Source organism: Schistocerca serialis, chromosome 11, assembly GCF_023864345.2.
Source record: "Schistocerca serialis cubense isolate TAMUIC-IGC-003099 chromosome 11, iqSchSeri2.2, whole genome shotgun sequence".
Lineage (NCBI taxonomy): Eukaryota > Metazoa > Arthropoda > Insecta > Orthoptera > Acrididae > Schistocerca > Schistocerca serialis.
In genome coordinates, this window is record NC_064648.1 from 160,228,803 (window position 1) to 160,248,228 (window position 19,426).

Sequence of the window (19,426 nt, forward strand, 5' to 3'; positions counted from 1 at the left end):
ATACCGTTATTCTTGCTGCTACATTTTCATACGTTTTACAATAACACGTATACACCACCACAACAACTTTAAACAGAACAAAACTGATCACAAATGATCGGAAATGACTATTTTCATACATGTAGCCTTCAGGTTCATAGGCTCACAGTTGCTAATCCTGATCATAACAAACTTTGGCTCCATTGGAACTGAATTTTGGAGTCCTAATCATGGAATGGCTCTGAGCACTATGGGACTTAACATCTGAGGTCATCAGTCCCCTAGAACTTAGAACTACTTAAACCTAACCTAACCTAAGGACATCACACACATCCATGCCCGAGGCAGGACTCGAACTGTCTACCCGACGGGAGGCCCTAATCACACGACATTATTATTATTTATTTTTCTGTGTAACGAAATAATTGTTATATTTTTGGGTTCCATGAAAGGCTAAATTACCAAGAGACATGAATTACTGTGAAATAAATCTAAAAACGGCCGAATTTCACTGATTCAGCGACGTAAGCAACAACTTGTTCATGAAGAAATACATTTAAATTTGTGAATAATTGCAGCTTACATCCCTGACAACAACAGAATATAAAAACATATTTCTTGCCCAAGAAGCATAAAATGTATTTCTGTTGCTATCTGTTCTTATTGTGATAGGCACTTCTCAGGACACATGACAAAATTTCTCATGTGTAATGATTCACTCATTCTTAGACTTCATTCGACTTCCTGATACACGAATATTTTTGTAAGTGTAAGTACTTTTGCTTCAGACGCGAATATGTTGAAGATTCTAGTTGTTTGTGGCTCAGATGTAGCCGCAATTGTGGAACTGGTTTCTTCCCTGCTGCGAAACAGCCTTATTGCTTTTTGGGGTTTTATTACGACGTCCGTGCGGTTTTCCCTTCAGCTTACTTGGTACGTAAAATAATGCAGGTATTACCTTTCACGCCGATTTACTACGTTCCACTCTCACAGATTCGGTTTGAAGTGTAGCAAACACAATTTTGCGTCGTTGGATACATCTACAATCCCTGGCCAAATTATTGGACGCACTGCACATTTTTAATGTTATTTGTAATAATTACATAATGTGATTAATCGGAAAATTTATGGCAGTTTCTCAGGGCACTTATTTACATTGCTGAATTTTGTATCTATTGTTGCTACGTGGCATTGGATTGTTGACTTATTGTGGGTATCAATGTTCAGAGTATAGCGTGCAGGGAAGGACCTTTTCAGTGGCATTCTCGCGTGTAACTGGTTTTGTTCGCTTTGATTATCAATTTCGTAATATCGACATCACAACTGATTGTTTAACAGCCAGATGTTACTGATTGTGACTTTTAAAAATGGGTAAAAGAGGGGACTTTCACCACATAAAAAAGCTGAAGTCAAAGCCCTCGTTAATACGAAAATGTATTCCGATCGGGAAATTTCACGGAAGTTATAAATGTCAGAAGCTAGCGTGAGGCGCATAAAGAAGAAAATTGATTCAGGTGAAGAATTGAGCTCCAGAAGGAAGAATAAATCTGGAAGAAAACCAATGAACTGTGGATGAAGCCCGACCAACAGTCATTACATGCACTGAGCGAAAATAATAGTGTACTGAGAATGCACTATAGCCGAAATCTAGATCTGCACAATAAAATTTAAAATGGTTCAAAAGGCTCTGAGCACTATGGGACTTAACTTCTAAGGTCATCAGTCCCCTAGAATTTAGAACTACTTAAACCTAACTAACCTAAGGTCAACACACACATCCATGTCCGAGGCAGGATTCGAACCTGCGACCGTAGCGGTCACGCGGTTCCAGACTGTAGCGCCTAGAACCGCACGGCCACCCCGGCCGGCAATAAAATTTAAAAAGGGCGACTGATCGCTGCAATCTATAATTTACAAACCATAATATTGTTAACCACAGACAGTTTGGTTTTCAGAAATGGGCTTCGACAGAGCAAGCCATATATTCACTCACAAGCAATATTTTGCAGACTATTAACAGTAAGAAGTCACCAGTTGATGTCTTCTGTGGCCTTTCCAAGGCTTTTGATTGTGTAAACCACCTTAGAGAAGGCCTATCATTATGAAATCGAAGAGCCTATAGGTAATTGGCTAAAATCATATCTCGAAGATAGAAAATGAAAGGTCGTCCTACACTGCTGCAACAATGGATCTCTTAATACAGTGGCTTCCGAATGGGGCAAAATAGAGCATAAGATTCCCCCGGGGATCTATCCTTCAGCCCTTGATGTTTTTAATGTATGTTAATGAGCTACGCCTGCGTATTAGTAAAAATGTGAATTCACAATGTTTGATGATAATACGAGCATTGTGGTAGATAGTACATCTGCTACTGATCTAGAGCCAGGAGTTGATGACACACGCAGAGAAGTTGCAGCTTGGTTTACAGTTACTCCTCTTTCAGTTAATATTGAAAAAACTAATTTTATTCAGTTCCACACCAAAAATAAAAATCCAGAAAACATAGTCACTGCACACGACAACCGTACTAGAACAGGTGCACTCAACTATTTATATTGACAATGGGATCAACTGAGAAGATCATGTGCCCCTGACTTCTCCACGAACCTCATGCAGAAAACTCTTCACACAGTTAGGAATACTAACAACAACATGTCAGTACACATAATCTTTGATGAATTATGTCATTAAAAACTATGCTCAGTATGAAACAAATTGTTCACACCACAACTATAACGCTAGAGATAAAGATGAACCCCTATTTTGAACTAAAAATTTTGTCACTTGTACAGAAGGGAGTAAAGTACGCTTCCTGCCCATCCACTGTACCCCTTAGACGAATTTTCGAGAAATAATCAAGAGTTCCCATGTACACTGTTAATCCACTTCTTGAATAAAAACATATATTTTGCTGTTCAGTTATTAGATAAAAGATACAATACTATGTTAAGTTAGACAGTGAATGACAATACTAGATAAATGATAACTAGTAAATAAGAGAAGTTGACACTATTATTTATATTATTGTACCATGTTTCATCGAGTAAAACAGAAGTGGTTTCTGGCGTTCCCCGAGGTAGTGTTATAGGCCCTTTGCTGTTCCTTATCTGCGTTGGTGTGTAGAATATATGAGTCTGGCGATATGACTTTCGGAAAAGCATCATCCACACAATTCCGAAGACGACAAGAGCTGACAAGTGTGAGAATTATCGCACAATCAGCTTAACAGCTCATGCATCGAAGCTGCTTACAAGAATAATATACAGAAGAATGGAAAAGAAAATTGAGAATGCGCTAGGTGACGATCAGTTTGGCTTTAGGAAAAGTAAAGGGACGAGAGAGGCAATTCTCACGTTACGGCTAATAATGGAAGCAAGGCTAAAGAAAAATCAAGACACTTTCATAGGATTTGTCGATCTGGAAAAAGCGTTCGACAAAATAAAATGGTGCAAGCTGTTCGAGATTCTGAAAAAAGTAGGGGTAAGCTATAGGGAGAGACGGGTCATATACAATATGTACAACAACCAAGAGGGAATAATAAGAATGGACGATCAAGAACGAAGTGCTCGTATTAAGAAGGGTGTAAGACAAGGCTGTAGCCTTTCGCCCCTACTCTTCAATCTGTACATCTAGGAAGCAATGATGGAAATAAAAGAAAGGTTCAGTAGTGGAATTAAAATACAAGGTGAAAGGATATCAATGATACGATTCGCTGATGACATTGCTATCCTGAGTGAAAGTGAAGAAGAATTAAATGATCTGCTGAACGGAATGAACAGTCTAATGAGTACACAGTATGGTTTGAGAGTAAATCGGAGAAAGACGAAGGTAATGAGAAGTAAGAACAGCGAGAAACTTAACATCAGGATTGATGGTCACGAAGTCAATAAAGTTAAGGAATTCTGCTACCTAGGCAGTAAAATAACCAATGACGGACGGAGCAAGGAGGACATCAAAAGCAGACTCACTATGGCAAAAAAGGCATTTCTGGCCAAGAGAAGTCTACTAATATCAAATACCGGCCTTAATTTGAGGAAGAAATTTCTGAGGATGTACGTCTGGAGTACAGCATTGTATGGTAGTGAAACATGGACTGTGGGAAAACCGGAACAGAAGAGAATCGAAGCATTTGAGATGTGGTGCTATAGACGAATGTTGAAAATTAGGTGGACTGATAAGGTAAGGAATGAGAAGGTTCTACGCAGAATCGGAGAGGAAAGGAATATGTGGAAAACTCTGATAAGGAGAAGGGACAGGATGATAGGACATCTGCTAAGACACGAGGGAATGACTTCCATGGTACTAGAGGGAGCTGTAGAGGGCAAAAACTGTAGAGGAAGACAGAGATTGGAATACGTCAAGCAAATAATTGAGGACATAGGTTGCAAGTGCTACTCTGAGATGAAGAGGTTAGCACAGGAAAGGAATTCGTGGCGGGCCGCATCAAACCAGACAGTAGACAAAAAAAAAAAAAAAAAAAAAAAAAAAAAAAAAAAAAAAAAAAAAAAAAAAAAAAATCTGCGCAAATGATTTGCGAGACAATCTGAGCAGCCGTCTTAGGTTTTTTGTCGACTAGCAAAGCCAACAGGAGATCAAAACAAATTGCAAAACGATTTAGAAAAGATATCTGTATGGTGCGGGAATTTGCGATTGACCCTAAATAATGTAAAGTGTGAAGTCATCCCCATGAGTGCTAAAAGAAATCCGTTAAACTTCGGTTTCACGATAAATCAGTCAAATATAAAGGCCATAAATTCAACAAAATACCTAGGAATTACAATTACGAAAAACTTAAATTGAAAGGAACGCATAGAAAATGTTGTGAGGGAGGCTAACCAAAGACTGCGTTTTATTAGCAGGACACAGAAAATGTAACAGATCTATTAAGGAGACTGCCTACACTACTCTTGTCCGTCAGCTTTTAGAATACTGCTGCACGGTGTGGGATCCTTGGCAGATAGGACTGACGGAGTACACCGAAAAAGTTCAAACAAGGGGCAGCACGGTTTGTATTACCGCGAAATAGGGGAGAGAGTGTCACTGAAATGATACAGGATTTGGGCTGGACGTCATTAAAAGAAAGGCGTTTTTCGTTGCGACGGAATCTTCTCACGAAATTCCAGTCACCAGCTTTCTCCTGCGAATGCGAAAAAATATTTTGTTGACACCGACCTACATAGGGAGAAACGATAACCACGACAAAATAAGGGAAATCAGAGCTCGTACGGAAAGATGTATGTAAAATGTTTTTCATCCCAGTCTTCGATCACAATATCAATTGTTTAGACGATGACGGGTTTCAGTCCGTAATGACCATCCTCATGGTGTAACAAAGATCTGAGGATGGTCAGTACGGACTGAAACCCGTCATCGTCTAAACAATTGATATTGTGATCAAAGACTGGAATTAAAAACATTTGACGGTATAGGATCACTGTTTGTACACGCGACCATGTCGTAGTTGGTGAAAGATATGTGTGTTCGTTCTTTGCGCGCGCTGTAGGAGATTGTAATAATAGAGAATTGTGAAGGTGGTTCGGTGAACCCTCTGCCAGGGACTTAAATGTGATTTGCAGAGTAGATGTAGATGTTATTATTACTCTGTAGCCGGCCGAAGTGGCCGTGCGGTTAAAGGCGCTGCAGTCTGGAACCGCAAGACCGCTACGGTCGCAGGTTCGAATCCTGCCTCGGGCATGGATGTTTGTGATGTCCCTAGGTTTAACTAGTTCTAAGTTCTAGGGGACTAATGACCTCAGCAGTTGAGTCCCATAGTGCTCAGAGCCATTTGAACCATTAGCCATTACTCTGTAGTGTTAATTCTGTTTGTATAATTGTTCCACATCCAAGCAAATTCCTCGCACGTACGGATCCATGGAATACGCATACCAAATAAAATAGCAAGCACTCCGTCTTCAGGCCACAAGTGGCCCATCGGGACCATCCGACCGCCGTGTCATCCTGAGGTGAGGATGCGGATAGGAGGGGCGTGTGGTCAGCACACCGCTCTCCCGGTCGTTATGACGGTATTCTTTGACCGGAGCCGCTACCATTCGGTCGAGTAGCTCCTGATTTGGCATCACGAGGCTGAGTGCACCCCGAAAAATGGCAACAGCACATGGCGGCTGGACGGTCACCCATCCAAGGGGCGGCCACGCCCGACAGCGCTTAACTTCGGTGATCTCACGGGGAACCGGTGTATCCACTGCGGCAAAATAAAATGGAGGTATAACGGCAATGGCGTAATGTGTACGGAATTCGGTGAGCAACACGTACAACAATTTATCGTATTCGCGATAAATTTGAAGCCGACGGTACTGTTCAGGATGTGAATAAGCAAAGGTCTGGCCGACCGAAAACATTAACAAGTCGAGATTCCGGCGCCGTTGTGTTGCAAAATTTTACTAGGTCACCTCTGAAATCTATGGAGCAGGGTGCACGTGAATGCGGGGCAAGCCGATCAAGTGTACAACGAATTCTGGAGGCTCCAAGATCGCTGCACGCTATGGACGAGGACGACTCCGTTGGGAGCATGGAACACAGACAGCGGTTTGAAGGCGTGCTTTGCGAGGATGAGCGGTTTGTAGGAGTGGTTATCAGTTGCGGCCGGTGGGCTTCGGATCTCGTCAAACAGTCGCACGCAACGTCTTGTCTCTTCAGAGTATTTCTTAAACGGGGAAAATATAGCATTCAGTGTATCAGCAAAGCGACGTGATTTAAAACTTCATCCAACACAACTTTTTACTCTGATACCAAAATATAAGAATTTACTGGGTTAGATAGAGCAGCAATCAGTCGTGAATTAAGTTGCTTTAATATGACATTTATAGTCACAACGCAGATCAGATTTCGACCTGTCTGAGGTCATTATCAATGCAGTGCGGAATTGTAGCAGTTGTTCGTGCTGAAGTGAATGCTTACACAGTTGAACTGCATGCGGTCAGTCAGTTGTTCGCGCTCAAGTGAATGCTTACACAGTTGAACTAGTGAATGCTTACACAGTTGAACTGCATGCGGTCAGTCAGTTGTTCGCGCTCAAGTGAATGCTTACACAGTTGAACTAGTGAATGCTTACACAGTTGAACTGCATGCGGTCAGTCAGTTGTTCGCGCTCAAGTGAATGCTTACACAGTTGAACTAGTGAATGCTTACACAGTTGAACTGCATGCGGTCAGTCAGTTGTTCGCGCTCAAGTGAATGCTTACACAGTTGAACTGTGTAAGCATTCACTAGAGAGCGAACAACTGCTACAATTCAGCACTGCATTGATAATGACCTCAGACAGGTCGAAATCTGATCTGCGTTGTGACTATAAATGTCATATTAAAGCAACTAAATTCCACGACTGATTGCTGCTCTATCTAACCCAATATAACCACAGTCGTTGAGTGCACCCAACCCATGGAGGGCAACCTGATAAAAATTTACGCAAAAATAAATAGTTTATAATATTTTCTGTGGGCAAGACAGTAATTTATGGACAAAAATCAAAACAACATTCTTACGTTAATTAAAAAGTTTGTAAACAAAGTCCATTCTACTCTCCTTCCCTTCCGCAAAGTCGTCAATTAAGCTCATTAAAATTATGCACATTCAAAAGTGTTTTTTCTATAGAGCACATAGCTTTCAGCCGGCCATTGTGGCCGTGCGGTTCTAGGCGCTTCAGTCTGGAACCGCGCGACCGCTATGGTCGCAGGTTCGAATCCTGCCTCGGAATGGATGTGTGTGATGTCCTTAGGTTAGTTAGGTTTAAGTAGTTCTAAGTTCTAGGGGACTGATGACCTCAGCAGTTGAGTCCCATAGTGCTCAGAGCTATTTGAACCACACAGCTTTCGCACTCAGACTCTCTTCTTTCATTGTACTTTAGTGAAAGAGTTTATTCTTTTCTATATGGACCAATATCTCTCGCTTTCCGCTGTTGTCATTGGTATTACACAAATACATCGAAGAGCCGAGGAAACTGGTACATCTGCCTAATATCGTGTAGGGCTCCCGCGAGGACGCGGAACTGCAGCAACACGACACGGTATGGACACGACTAATGTCTGAAGTACTCTTGGAGGGAACTCACACCATCAATCCCGTAGGGCTGTCCATAAATCCGTAAGAGTACGAGGGGGTGTGGAGATCTCTCCCGACTGGTACGTTGAAGGGAAACCAAAATAGGCTCAAAAATGGCTCTCAGCACTATGGGACTCAACTTCTGAGGTCATTAGTCCCCTAGAACTTAGAACTAGTTAAACCTACCTAACCTAAGGACATCACACACATCCATGCTCGAGGCAGGATTCGAACCTGCGCCCGTAGCGGTCATGCGGTTCCAGACCGCAGCGCCTAGAACCGCACGGCCACTTCGGCCAGCAAAATAGGCTCAATAATGTTCATGTCTCGGGAGTTTGGTGGCCAGCGGAAGTGTTTAAACTCAGAAGAGTGTTCCTGCAGCCACTCTGGAGTAATTCTGGACGTGCGGGATGTCGCATTGTCCTGCTGGAATTGCCCAACTCCGTCGGAATGCCCAATGGACACGAATGGATGCAGGTGATCAGACAGGACGCTTACGTATGTGTGACCTGTCACACTCGTATCTAGACGTATCAGGGGTCCCATATCCCTGCAACAGCACACGCCCCCCCACCATTACAGAGCATCCACCAGCTTGAACAGTCCCTCGCTGAGATGCAGAGTCATCAACAGTCGAACGTCGGTGTTGACGGACCCAGGCGAGGCGTGCAGTCGTCGGCTCCGAAAGCCCATATCGTTGATGTTTCGTTGAATGGTTCGCACACTGACACTTGTTAATGGCCTAGCGCTGAAATCTGCAGCAATTTGCAAAGGGTTGCACTCCTGTCGCGTTGAACGATTCTCTTTAGTCGTCGTTGGTCCCGTTCTTGCAGGATCATTTTCCGGTCGCAGCGGTGTCGGAGATTTGTCGATTTGCCGGATTCCTGATATTCAAGATACACTCTGGAAATGAGTGTACGATGAACTCCCCACTTCATCGCTGCCTCGGAAGTGCTCTGTCCCTTCGCTCGTTCGCGGCCTACAACACTACGATCAGATTCACATAAATCTTGATAACCTGTCATTGCAGCAGCAGTAACCGATCTAACAACTCCGACAGACACTTGTTGTCTTATACAGGGTGGTCCATTGATAGGGACAAATATCTCACGAAATAAGCATCAAACGAAAAATCTACAAAGAACGAAACTCGTCTAGCTTGATGGGAGAAACCAGATGGCGCTATGGTTGGCCCGCTAGATGGCGCTGTCATAGGTCAAACGGATATTAACTGCGTTTCTTTAAACAGGAACCCTCATTTTTTTATTACACATTCGTGTAGTACGTAAAGCAATATAAATGATTTAGTTGGACCACTTTTATCGCTTTGTGATAGATGGCGCGGTCATAGTCACAAACGTCTAAGTACGTGGTATCACGCAACATTCCGCCAGTGCGGACGGTATTTGCTTCGTGATACATTACCCGTGTTAAAATGGACCGTTTACCAATTCCGAAAAAGGTCGATACCGTGTTGATGTATGGCTATTGTGATCCCTCCTGGACAACATCATCGAAGTGTCCAGACGTTCGCCGGATAGTTACGTTATTTAAGGAAACAGGAAGTGTTCAGCCACATGTGAAACGTCAACCACGACCTGCAACAAATTATGACCCCCAAGTAGGTGTTTTAGCTGCTGTCGCGGCTAATCCGCACATCAGTAGCAGACAAACTGCGCGAGGATTGTGAATCTCAAAAACGTCGGTGTTGAGAGCGCTACACGAACATCGATTGCACCGGTACCATGTTTCTATGGACCAGGAATTGTATGGAGATGTCTTTGAACGTCGTGTACAGTTCTGTCACTGGGCACAAGATAAATTACGGGACGATGACAGATTTTTTGCACGCGTTCTATTTAGCGACGAAGCGTCATTCACCAACAGCGGAAACGTAAACCGGCATAATATGCACTATTGGGCAACGGAAAATCCACGGTGGCTGCGACAAGTGGAACATCAGCGACCTTGGCGGGTTAATGTATGGTGCGGCATTATGGGAGAAAGGATAATTGGTCCCCATTTTATCGATGGCAATCTAAATGGTGCAATGTATGCTATTTCCTACGTAATGTTGTACCGATGTTACTACAAGATGTTTCACTGGATGACAGAATGTCGATGTACTTCCAACATGATGGATGTCCGGGACATAGCTCGCATACCGTTGAAGCTGTATTGAATAGCATATTTCATGACAGGTGGATTGGTCGTCGAAGCACCATACCATGGCCCGCACGTTCTCCGGATCTGACGTCCCCGGATTTCTTTCTGTGGGGAAAGTTGAAGGATATTTGCTATCGTGATCCACCGACAACGCCTGACAACATGCGTCAGCGCATTGTCAATGGATGTGCGAACATTACGGAAGGCGAACTACTCGCTGTTGAGAGGAATGTCGTTACACGTATTGCGAAATGCATTTAGGTTGACGGACGTCATTTTGAGCATTTATTGCATTAATGTGGTATTTACAGGTAATCACGCTGTAACAGCATGCGTTCTCAGAAATGAAAAGTTCACAAAGGTACATGTATCACATTGGAACAACCGAAAGAAAATGTTCAAACGTACCTACGTTCTGTATTTTAATTTAAAAACCCTACCTGTTACCAACTGTTCATCTAAAATTGTGAGCCATATGTTTGTGACTATTACAGCGCCACCTATCACAAAGCGAAAAAAGTGGTCCAACTAAAACATTCCTATTTCTTTACGTACTACGCGAGTATGTAATAAGAAATGGGGGTTCCTATTAAAAAAAAAAAAAAAAAAAAAAAACGCAGTTGATATCCATTTGACCTATGGCAGCGCCATCAAGCGAGCCAACCATAGCGCCATCTGTTTTCTCCCTTCAAGCTAGACGAGTTTCCTTCTTTGTAGTTTTTTCGTTTGCCGCTTATTTCGTGAGATATTTGGCCCGGTGACGATCAATGGACCACCCTGTATATCACGTCACAGACATTTTGATGCGTGAAAGACCAGCTTCCGCTTAAAATTGGGCGCAGATTACACAGGACTAGAATCATCCATTGTTTCGTAATGAGAGCACCTAGCGATTTCCAACAAGCACAATTTCAAACCATTGGCAAACTTTTTCTCGCTAACATGTTTAACGCCGAATATGGAAGAGATTAACTCATCAAACGTTTGAAGTGCAAATCTTGTGCTCAAATGACGCAAGCATTTCATAAATTTGTCGTCTTTCTCACGTCCCGGGTAGCGATGGGAAAAACTGACTTCTTAAATGTGATACGGTTATTTAAGTTGTGAATAAGCGGCGTTCCTTGTTATTTGTTGAAGCTGTCTGTCTACCGTTCCACCCTCGAACGCCACGCGGGAAAAACGAGCACTTAAATTTTTCTGCGCGAGTCCTGATTTGTCTTATTTTATCGTGATTATCATTTCTCCCTATGTAGGTGCGTGTCAACAGAATGTTTTCGCAATCGAATGAGAAAACTGGTGATTGACATTTTATGAGAAGATCCCGTCGTAACGAAAAACGACTTTGTTTTAATGATTGCCACTCCAATTCATGTATGATGTCTGTGGCACTATCTACTCTATTTCGCGATAATACAAAACGAGCCGCCCTTCTTTGTACTTTTTCGATGTCATCCGTCAGTCCCACCTGATGCGGATCCCACACAGCACAGCAGTACTCCAGAATAGGGCGGAGAAGCTTAGTTTAAGCAGTCTGTTTGGTAGACCTTTTGCCGGCCGGAGTGGTAGAGCGGTTCTAGGCGCTTCAGTCTGGAACAACGCGACCGCTACGGTCCCAGGTTCGAATGCTGCCTCGGGCATGGATGTGTGTGATGTCCTTAGGTTAGTTAGGTTTAAGTAGTTCTAAGTTCTAGGGGACTGATGACCTCAGAAGTTAAGTCCCATACTGCTCAGAGCTTTTTCTACCTTCTAAGTGCTCTGCCAATGAATCGCAGTCTTTGGTTTGCTCTACCCACGACATTATCTATGTGATCGTTCCAATTTGTGTTATTTGTAATTGTGATCCCCAAGTATTTAGTTGAATTTACAGCACTCAGATTTGTGTGACTTATCGCGTAATCCAAATTTAGCAAATTTCTTTTTGTACTCATGTGAATAACTTCACTTTTTTTTTTTTTTTTTTACTCAGGGTCAATTGCCACTTTTCGCGCCATACAGATATCTTATCTAAATCATTTTGCAAGTCGTTTTGATTATCTGATGACATTACAAGACGGTAAATGACAGCATCATCTGCAAACAATGTAATAGAGCTACTCAGATTGTCTCCTGTGTCGTTAATATAGACGAGGAACAATAGAGAGCCTATAACACTTCCTTGGGGAACGCCGGATGTTACTTCTGTTTTACTCGATGACTTTCCGTCTATTACTACGAACTGGGACCTTTCTGACAGGAAATTACGAATCCACTCGCACAACTGAGGCGATATTCCATAGGCACGCAGTTTGGTTAAACGCTGCTTGTGAAGGACGGTGTCGAAACCCTTGTGGAAATCTAAAAATATGGAATCAATTTGACATCCCCTGTCGATAGCTTGTGATCGCTTCCGGTAAACCGAGCTTAGCTTTCAATGATTTTCCTTACCGTGGTGGCAACGAAGCGTAGATACACAGCAGATAGATCACGGCCCTATCACACGGCGACCGCCGCCATCTCTGTAGTCTGCGCACTGGTATAGACGTGCACGTGGCAACTGCTTGTCGCTGAAGCGCACGGTGCAGCCCGGCTGCGCACTGCGCATGCGCGGGCAGCGGCGACTCAACACCTCGCTCAGGGTCAGCTTCCGCCAAGGCTAGCGAGCCGTCCAGTTATCTCATAATGACGTCACTCGACGCGGCGCAATTGCAAGTCACGCGTTGAAACTGTTGCGATTCCAGATTTCTACATCTACATCTACATTTATACTCCGCAAGCCACCCAACAGTGTGTCGCGGAGGGCACTTTACGTGCCACTGTCATTACCTCCCTTTCCTGTTCCAGTCGCGTATGGTTCGCGGGAAGAACGACTGTCTGAAAGCCTCTGTGCGCGCTCTAATCTCTCTAATTTTACATTCGTGATCTCCTCGGGAGGTATAAGTAGGGGGAAGCAATATATTCGATACCTCATCCAGAAACGCACCCTCTCGAAAACTGGACAGCAAGCTACACCGCGATGCAGAGCGTCTCTCTTGCAGAGTCTGCCACTTGAGTTTGCTAAACGTCTCCGTAACGCTATCACGCTTACCAAATAACCCAGTGACGAAACGCGCCGCTCTTCTTTGGATCTTCTCTATCGCCTCCGTCAACCCGATCTGGTACGGATCCCACACTGATGAGCAATACTCAAGTATAGGTCGATCGAGTGTTTTGTAAGCCACCTCCTTTGTTGATGGACTACATTTTCTAAGGACTCTCCCAGTGAATCTCAACCTGGTACCCGCCTTACCAACAATTAATTTTATATGATCATTCCACTTCAAATCGTTCCGCACGCATACTCCCAGATATTTTACAGAAGTAACTGCTACCAGTGTTTGTTCCGCTATCATATAATCATACAATAAAGGATCCTTCTTTCTATGTATTCGCAATACATTACATTTGTATATGTTAAGGGTCAGTTGCCACTCCCTGCACCAAGTGCCTATCCGCTGCAGATCTTCCTGCATTTCGCTGCAATTTTCTAATGCTGCAACTTCTCTGTATACTACAGCATCATCCGCGAAAAGCCGCATGGAACATCCGACACTATCTACTAGGTCATTTATACAGGGTGTTACAAAAAGGTATGGCAAACTTTCCAGAAACATTAAAAAAAATGGTTCAAATGGCTCTGAGCACTATGGGACTTAACAACTGTGGTCATCAGTCCCCTAGAACTTAGAACTACTTAAACCTAACTAACCTAAGGACATCACACACATCCATGCCCGAGGCAGGATTCGAACCTGCGACCGTAGCAGTCGCGCGGTTCCGGACTGCGCGCCTAGAACCGCGAGACCACCGCGGCCGGCAGGAAACATTCCTCACACACAAAGAAAGAAAATATGTTATGTGGACATGTGTCCGGAAACGCTTACTTTCCATGTTAGAGCTCATTTTATTACTTCTCTTCAAATCACATTAATGATGGAATGGAAACACACAGCAACAGAACGTACCAGCGTGACTTCAAACACTTTGTTACAGGAAATGTTCAAAATGTCATCCGTTAGCGAGGACACATGCATCCACCCTCCGTCGCACGGAATCCCTGATGCGCTGATGCAGTCCTGGAGAATGGCGTATTGTATCACAGCCGTCCACAATACGAGCACGAAGAGTCTCTACATTTGGTACCGGGGTTGCGTAGACAAGAGCTTTCAAATGCCCCCATAAATGAAAGTCAAGAGGGTTGAGGTCAGGAGAGCGTGGAGGCCACGGAATTGGTCCACCTCTAACAATCCATCGGTCACCGAATCTGTTTTTGAGAAGCGTACGAACACTTCGACTGAAATGTGCAGGAGCTCCATCCTGCATGAACCACATGTTGTGTCGTACTTGTAAAGGCACATGTTCTAGCAGCACAGGTAGAGTATCCCGTATGAAATCGTGATAACGTGCTCCATTGAGCGTAGGTGGAAGAAACTAAAATGACCTCTAAGATGGAAATTAAGCGTTTCCGGACACATGTCCACATAACATCCTTTCTTTATTTGTGTGTGAGGAATATTTCCTGAAAGTTTGGCCGTACCTTTTTGTAACACCCTGTATATATGTTGTGAAAAGCAATGGTCCCATAACACTCCCCTGTGGCACGCCAGAGGTTACTTTAACGTCTGTAGACGGCTCTCCATTGATAACAACATGCTGTGTTCTGTTTGCTAAAAACTCTTCAATCCAGCCACAGAGCTGGTCTGATATTCCGTAGGCTCTTACATTGCATCTTTCAACATTATCGAGAAGCTGTTCATAATGCACGGCCTGTGGCAGAGTGGTTACACGACAATAACATCCCTGCAATGACTGCCCTACACAGAGTCCTCACCTGAATCCTACAGAACGCCATTGGGGTGTTTTGGAAAGCCGACTTCGTGCCAGGCCTCACTGACCGACATCGATACCTCTCCTCAGTGCAGCACTCTGTGAAGAATGGGCTGCCATTCCCAAAGAAACCTTCCAGCACCTGACTGAACGTATGCCTGTGAGAGTGGAAGCTGTCATCAAGGCGAAGGGTGGAACAACACCATATTGAATTCCAGCATTATAGGTGGAGGGCGACACGAACTTGTCATTTTCAGCCAGGTGTCCGGATAGTTTTGATCACATAGTGTACATAGGCAGAAACGATCATCATAATAAATGAGGGAAATGAGAGCTCGCACGGAAAGATGTCGGTGTTCGTTTTTTCCGCGCGCTGTTCGAGAATGGAATGTCAGAGAATTATTGTGAAGGTGCTTATATGAACCCTCTGCCAGGCACTTCTACATCTACATGGATACTCTGCAGATCACGTTTAAGTGCCTGGCAGAGGGTTCATCGAACCACGTTCATAATTCTTTATTATTTCAGTCTCGTATAACGCGTGGAAAGAACGAACATCTATATGTTTCCGTGCGAGCTCTGATTTCCCTTATTTTATTGTGGTGATCGTTTCTCCCTATGTAGGTCGGTGTCAACAGAATATTTTCGCATTCGGAGGAGAAAGCTCGCGACTGGAATTTCGTGAGAAGATTCCGTCGCAACGAGAAACGCGTTTCTTTTAATGACGTCTAGCCCAAATCCTGTATCATTTCAGTGACACTCTCTCCCCTATTTCGCGGTAATCCAAAACGTGCTGCACTTCTTTCAACTTTTTCGGTGTACTCCGTCAGTCCCATCTGGTAAGGATCCCACACCGCGCAGCAGTATTCTAAAAGAGGACGGACAAGCGTAGTGTAGGCAGTCTCCTTAGTAGATCTGTTACATTTTGTAAGTATCCTGCCAATAAAACGCAGTCTTTGGTTATGCTTCACCACAACATTTTCTATGTGTTGCTTCCAACTTAGGTTGTTCGTAATTGTAGTTACAATATACTTGACTGATTTATCGTGTACCGTAGTTTAAAGGATTCCTTTTAGAACTCATGACCTCACACTTTTCGTTATTTAGTGTCAACTGCCAATTTTCGCACCGTTCAGATATCTTTTCTCAATCGTTTTGCAGTTGTTTTGATCTTGTGATGACTTCATTAGTCGATAAACGACAGCGTCATCTGCAAACAACCTAAGACGGCTGCTCAGATTGTCTCGTAAATCATTTATATAGATAAGGAACAGCAAAGGCCCTATAACACTACCTTGAGGAACGCCAGAAATCGCGTCTGTTTTATTCGATGACTTTCCGTCGATTACTACTAATTGTGACCTCTCTGACAGGAAGTCACAAATCGAGTCACATAACTGAGACGATATTCCATAAGCACGCAATTTCACTACGAGCCGATTGTGTGGTACTGTGTCAAAAGCCTTCCGGAAATCCAGAAGTATGGAATCGATCTGAAATCCCTTGTTAATAGCACTCAACACTTCATGTGCATAAAGAGCTAGTTGCGTTTCACAAGAACGACGTTTTCTAAAACCATGTTCACTGTTTGTCAATAGACCGTTTCCTTCGAGTTAATTCGTAATATTCGAACAAATATATATTCCAAAATCGAGCTGCATATCGACGTTAACGATATGGGCCTGTAATTTATTGGATTACTCCTACTACCTTTCTTGAATATTGGTGTGACCTGCGCAACTTTCCAGTCTTTGGGTACGGATCTTTCCTCGACGGAACGGTTGTATACGATTGGTAAGTATGGAGCTAATGCATCAGCATACTCTGAAAGGATCCTAATTGGTATACAGTCTGGACCAGAAGCCTTGCTTTTATTAAGTTCAAAAATGGTTCAAATGGCTCTGAGTACTATGGGACTTAACGTCTGAGGTCTAGAACTTAGAATTACTTAAACCTAACTAACCTAGGACAACACACACATCCATGCCCGAGGAAGGATTCGAACCTGCGACCGTAGCGGTCGCGCGGTTCCAGACTGATGCGCCTAGAACCGCTCGGCCACTCGCGGCCGGCTTTTATTAAGTGATATAACTTGCTTCACTACTCCGAGGATATTTACTTCTACGTTACTCATGTTGGCAGCTGTTCTGGATTCGAATTCTGGAATATTTACTTCGTCTTCTTGTGAGAAGGCATTTCGGAAGGCTGTATTTAGTAACTCTGCTTTGGCAGCACTGTCTTCTATAGTATCTCCACTGCTATCGCTCAGAGAAGGCATTGATTGTTTCTTACCGCTAACATACTTTACGTACGACCAGAATCTCTTTGGATTTTCTGCCACGTTTTGGAAACTGTTATAAGCATCTCGCATTTAAGTCCGCGCTAAATTTCGAACTTTTGTAAAATATTGCCAATCTCGGGTATTTTGCGTCTGTTTTAATTTGGCATGTCTGTTTCGTTGTTTCTGCTACAGTCCTGTGTACCAAGGAGGATCAGCTCCGTCATTTGTTAATTTATTTGTTATAAATCTTTCAACTGTTGCCGATACTATTTCTTTGAATTCAAGCCACATCTGGTCTACACTTATATCACTAATTTGGAAGGAGTGGAGATTGTCTTTCAGGAAGGCAAGCAATGAATATTTATCTGCTTTTTTGAATAGGTATATTTTTCGTTTATTTTTTTGAGGATTTGGGGTTACAACACTCAATCTCGCTATGACAAGCCTGTGTTCACTAATTCCTGAATCGGTTTTGATGCTCGTTATTAACTCAGGATTATTTGTTGCTAAGAGGTCAAGTGTGTTTTCACAACCGTTTACTATTCGCGTGGGCTCATGAACTAACTGCTCGAAATAATTTTCAGAGAATGCGTTTAGCACAACATCGGATGATATTTTAGGCCTACCTCCAGAATTAAACATGTATTTTCGCCAACATATCGAGGGTAAATTAAAGTCACCGCCAACTATTATCGTATGAGTCGGGTACGTGTTTGAACCTTTCAGCAACTGTATTATCTGAATTAGGAGGTCGGTAAAAGGATGCAAATATTGTTTTATTCCGGTTGCCGACAATGACCTCTGCTCATACAAGCTCACAGGAACTATCTACTTCAGTTTCGCGACAAACTGAACTACTTCTGACGGCAACAAACACGCCACCGCCAACCATGTTTAGCCTATCTTTTCGGAACACCGCTAGGTTCTTCGCAAAAATTTCGGTTGAGCTTATATTCGGCTTTAGCCAGCTGTCAGTGCGTACACCGATTTGAGCATCAGTGCTTGCTATTAGTGCTTGGAGCTCTGGCACTTTCCCAACACAGCTACGACAATTTACAACTGTTATACCAATGGTTCCTGTATCTACGTCCTTCCTGTGTTCGGCCTGTACCCTTTGTGACTGAAGCCCTGTCTGTGTTCCTCTGAGACCCTCTAACCTAAAAAACCCGCCCAGTCCACGCCACACAGCCCCCGCTACCCCTGTAGCCGCCTCCTGCGTATAGTGGACACCTGACCTATTCGGCGGAATCCGTAACCCAAGCACCCTACATCTACATCTACATCCATACTCCGTAAGCCACCTGACGGTGTGTGGCGGAGGGTACCTTGCGTACCTCTATCGGTTCTCCCTTCTATTCCAGTCTCGTATTGTTCGTGGAAAGAAAGATTGTCGGTATGCCTCTGTGTGGGCTCTAATCTCTCTGATTTTATCCTCATGGTCTCTTCGCGAGATGTACGCAGGAGGGAGCAATACACTGCTTGACTGCTCGGTGAAGGTATGTTCTCGAAACTTCAACAAAAGCCCGTACCGAGCTACTGAGCGTCTCTCCTGCAGAGTCTTCCACTGGAGTTTATCTATCATCCCCGTAACGCTTTCACGATTACTAAATGATCCTGTAACGAAGCGCGGTGCTCTCCGTTGGATCTTCTCTATCTCTTCTATCAACACTATCTGGTACGGATCCCACACAGCTGAGCAGTATTCAAGCAGTGGGCGAACAAGTGTACTTCCTTTGTTTTCGGATTGCATTTCCTTACGATGCTTCGAATGAATCTCAGTCTGGCCTCTGCTTTACCAACGATCAACATTATATGATCATTCCATTTTAAATCACTCCTAATCCATACTCCCAGATAATTTATGGAATTAACTGCTTCCAGTTGCTGACCCGCTATGTTGTAGCTAAATGATAAGGGATCTTCCTTTCTATGTACTCGCAGCACATTACACTTGTCTACATTGAGATTCAATTGCCATTCCCTGCACCATGCGTCAATTCGCTGCAGATCCTCCTGCATTTCAGTACAATTTTCCATTGTTACAACCTCTCGATACACCACAGCATCATCTGCAAAAAGCCTCAGTGAACTTCCAATGTC

General features: G+C 43.5%; 1 protein-coding gene across 2 annotated transcripts in view; it reads right to left on the reverse strand.

Moving 5' to 3' along the window:
• LOC126427128 (sugar transporter SWEET1-like) overlaps positions 1-19,426 on the reverse strand; it is a 96,560-nt gene that overhangs the window by 20,027 nt on the left and 57,107 nt on the right. Inside the window, exon 1 of one of the 2 annotated variants that reach the window (XM_050089352.1) lies at positions 12,628-12,757. The exons of the other annotated variant lie outside the window; for it this stretch is intronic. The gene's annotated coding sequence lies outside the window, so the exon portion shown is untranslated. Of the gene's footprint in view, positions 1-12,627; positions 12,758-19,426 lie in introns of those variants that run through there. 2 annotated transcript variants of the gene reach the window in all.